The following is a 4,244-nucleotide window of genomic DNA, read 5'->3' on the forward strand; positions in this document are numbered from 1 at the left end:
ATTGACTTCAGAGAGGAAGGGAGAGGGAGAGGGAGAAACATCAACAATGAGAGAGAATCACTGATTGGCTGCCCGGGGATCGGCCCGCAACCCGGGCATGTGCCCTGACCGGGAATCGAACCGAGACCTCCTGGCTCATAGGTCGTCGCTCAACCGCCGAGCCACGCCGGCCGGGCATCTGTAATACTTTTAACAATAAAGATAAATAAAATAAAAAAAGGACACCTATTTACAGTGTGAGAGCTGAAACAAGAAGCCAGGTCATGCTTTGCTCAACTTCAGCCGGGAATGTGTATGAATTGGGCAACTCAAATTTTTGTCACTCTACACATGTCCACGTGACCATGAAAGCACCGAGAGCATTGATTTGGGGGTTGAAATAAATTTCAGCAAGTTTGCAAATTTGCAAACAGGGGATCTGTGACGAATGAGATCAACAGTTTTTAACGACACTTAAAGAGCAGTGCCAGTCAGTAGTCTAAGGCTTCATTCGTTTCAGCCTTGTGTTAACCGTGTGATGTATTATTATGCCCATGTTTTAAGTGAGGAACCTGAGGGATTTAGCCACCTGTCCACGGGCACACAGTTGGTAAGTGATGGGGCTGGGATCTGAATGCACACTGTCTGGGTTTGGAGCCGCATTCCAGGCAGTAACCAAGGGAAGTTCAGGTCAATCCAGAGCATCTGGCCTCTCAGAGAACTTCCTGGGGCTCAAGGACATGAAGGACAGGAACAGTGGAGCTCCAGGGAGGAAAAACTGTGACCAGGAAATAAAGAAGGAGGACGGAAAAGAGGACTTTTAAACTGAATGAAAGGGTACTACTTGCAAAAACAAACCAAAACACAAAGTTCAGCTTCTATGTCATAATCAATATGGTATAGTGTATCTTTCTAATAAAAAATAAATCATCCAGAGACTGAGTGTCAAACAGACTGTAAGTGCCTCGAGAGGCAAGGACCCTGTCTTATATTTCTCTCTTGCTCATGGCAAATGACACAGTAGTAATAAAAACTATGGATTTTGCCCTGGCTGGTGTGGCTCAGTCGATTGGGCATCGTCCTGCGCACCAAAAGGTTGCCAGTTCAATTCCCGGTCAGGGCATATGCCCGGATTGTGAGCTCAATCCCTAGCACGGGGCTTGTAGGAGGCAGCCTATGGATGTTTCCTTATCACATTGATGTTTCTCTCTCTCTCCTTCTCCCTTCCTCTCTCTAAAAATCAGTTTTTAAAAATATGAATCACTTAATGGGAAAATAAAATGCTTCTCTTCATCCCTCTCCCAATCTGGTCTCTAATAGCTGTTCAGATTAGTCAAAAGAAAAGTGGCATGGTCAACCTTTCCCTCCTCTGCAGTTTGTAAGAGCTTTTATTGTTGTCCTCCCTTCAGTGAGTACATCAAGTACCACCGTCACATGGGTCTCAGCGGCCAGAGTCTTAACCAGCCAAGGAATGACTTCCCTGCTCGTTCTTTTTCAGAGGGATCTGAAAGAAAACAATCAGTTCTTCTCTTTAAGTCTGTCTCTTTAAAAGAAGGTGAAAGCCCCCAATTTGATGAACTCTCTGGGAAACAGTACATAGACTAAAATATCACCCACCTATTTCTCTGCCGTACCAAATTCTTTTGGGGACATTAGCCACTTATTCAACTTCTTACAACAGCCAAACCTGAAGGATTTTTCCTCTGTTGGGTAGTGACGTTCACCAACATTTTGTCTTGAAACCCCACTCCTCCCAAAACCAGCATCTCTTGTGCCTAAATTTAATGCTGTGACTCAGGTGCAGGCATGAGTGCACGTGAGCCCCCTGTCTCAGAGTGTGGGGGCTGGAAAGGAAGTAGCCGGGTGGATTGCTGTCTTTCTGTAGGTGCAAACCACCACCTCATTTCTCTGTACCCAGACATGTGACTCTGACTGGCTTCAACGTTTTGGCCCCCAAACAACCAGGCATCCTTTTTAAGTTGGCATGTTTTCCACGGAGGAATATTGAGCATCTTTTCTACATGCCTCACACAGTGCTAGGCCAGCTGTCTAACAATATGGATCCCGGAAGGGGGTGCTGCCCACGTTGGGGACAGCAGGCAGCCGCTAGTGCCTGTTGCTCACAGCAAACGTCAAAGAGCCCTCAGAACAGGGGGTCCAGGCGGTTGGCTGAGACGCCCCCGGCAAGCATCCATGCACCAGGAGTGCCAGCAGAGGCTGCCCGAGGGCCAAGGTGGGCATGCCTGCGTCCTGGAGAGCGGATGTGAGAGCTCTCGGAGGCTGCCCAGGCCCCATTAAAAGGGAAGGATGAACCTCATGACATCAGTTCCAAAGATATGCCACCTGCTAGTGTCATGCCCAGGCTCGTCTTCCCACCTACCAGCCTCCCAGGCAAGTCTCCAAGGGCCTGGTGAGCAGGCAGCTGCAACATTTTGTTGCCTCTGATTGATTTGGACTGGGAAGACCTAGAGGGGGAAAAGAATGGCCATTTTCAATGATCTGGACCCCTGAGTCGGCTGGGGTCCTGAAAAATCATCTTGTCAACCCCTCTGTAGGTTTTCTTTGGCCAGGAAATCTAGCCGGGCAGACTGGCTGGAGTAAATTTCTTCATCCACACACACTCACATTACATGGATGTCCAGGACAGTAACAATGCAAGTCCACTCCGACACAGACTTCTCCCTCCAAACCCCAATGCCATCCCCTTGTCTGAAATGCCTGCCACCATGTGAGAGCCTGGTTCAGCCCGCTCAGCCACACTCCCCAGCTCGCTGCTTTTGAATAAGTTGAATATCAAACAAAGGGCATAATACCCAGCAGTTGCTGAAAAAGCTCACTCCGTCCACTTTATTCTCTCTGGCAGACGCAACTGAAAGATTTTTTTTTAATGCCCGAAAAACTTCTCATTTAAACATGGGGTGCAAAAGGCTTGTGCAATGTGAGCATCCCTGGACCCGCAGGGGGACAGAAAAGGGGGGGGGGACCTTCAATGAAATACAAAAGCCACGCAGACCTGGAGCGGAGCAGGCTGCCCACAACAAGGCAGCCAACTGCCAAACTGTTATTTTGCTCGGCGGCTGAACAGAAGGCTCGAGTAATGACAACCACAAAACTCATTTAAAGTCTGAAAAGGTGACTAATGAGCTCATTCATGCTGGCTATAAATTATTCACTACAACACTGATCCCACTCAAGACAAACAGTAAAGTAAACTTTAAACACAGACAACGGCAGCCTCCTCCAAAGAGGAACGAGTTATGTCTGTAAAACTTTTCACAATGAGAGGGATCCTTGTCTCTCCCCGGTCTATTGTCACATTCACTCTTCTGTTTACTTTTTTTTACTGCCTTTAATCAAGTTTAAGCAGACACAGCTGTTACACATTTATTTCTCTGTGGAGGGTTTTTTTTTTCCTTTTCCATTAGTTATTACGAGCAATCATGATGCTCTAAAAATAGCAGCAAATTATATTCTCTAGAAATTGAAGGCTGACCTTAACACGAAGCCCAGGTCTTCGGAAAGAATATTCAGACACACGTGTCGGCTGAGTGGCGGCGCCGGACAAAGGCGAAACAAAAGTGCAAGGCATTTTCCTCTCTCGGAGAGGTTTTCAATTTGCTTCCTAATTTCCTTTCGGTTCCAGTGGAAAACGTGTTGCTTCCAAACCTTGCAATACAGAACCTGCTTCCCATGCTCATGTTTTCATTAAGATTTTCGTGAGCACGCACGAGCGTTAACAGAATAAAAAGAGAAGTGTCTCCGTTGGGCTTGTCGGCACAGACGAGCCCAGCAGCAGGTTTGTTGAAAACCCACCACCATTTGCTGCCGACACTTGCAGTTTCCTGTTTAATATTAAATAAAGAAGCTTAGCTCTTCTGTTTCTATACACTGTGCTATTTGCTACGACTGCCACTCCTAAAAGCACTGGGACTGTGGGGAACAAGTCCCCTGTTTTTCGAACCTTTATTTTATCTGTTTCCAAGATAGAGTGAGAATTAAGACTTTCAAATCTGATAGATTTTTTTTTCTTCTTAAAAATAGTTCCCGAATAAGTACTTACATTCGCTCTTGGTCAGATCGCTGAACATTATGTCTTTTTAAACTGCTTTGAATACTTTGAAAAGGAGCCACAGAAAAGCCGCAGAAAACACTCATGTTCAAAAACCGCCAGATGGAGGTTCTGAGTAACCAAAAGTGAAAGCAGAAAGGTCTCAGGCTGAGTTGTGCCCAGTACACACCTCGAGATTAGGGGGGTGGGGTGGGGG

At 46.6% G+C, this 4,244-nt stretch overlaps 1 protein-coding gene across 6 annotated transcripts in view; it reads right to left on the reverse strand.

The window, feature by feature from the left end:
* The window catches only part of FOXN3 (forkhead box N3), a 377,361-nt gene that overhangs the window by 237,278 nt on the left and 135,839 nt on the right, over positions 1 to 4,244 (reverse strand). Inside the window, exon 1 of one of the 6 annotated variants that reach the window (XM_005871178.2) lies at positions 4,040 to 4,062. The exons of the other annotated variants lie outside the window; for them this stretch is intronic. The gene's annotated coding sequence lies outside the window, so the exon portion shown is untranslated. Of the gene's footprint in view, positions 1 to 4,039; positions 4,063 to 4,244 lie in introns of those variants that run through there. 6 annotated transcript variants of the gene reach the window in all.

Source organism: Myotis brandtii, unplaced genomic scaffold, assembly GCF_000412655.1.
Source record: "Myotis brandtii unplaced genomic scaffold, ASM41265v1 scaffold332, whole genome shotgun sequence".
Taxonomy (NCBI): Eukaryota; Metazoa; Chordata; class Mammalia; order Chiroptera; family Vespertilionidae; genus Myotis; species Myotis brandtii.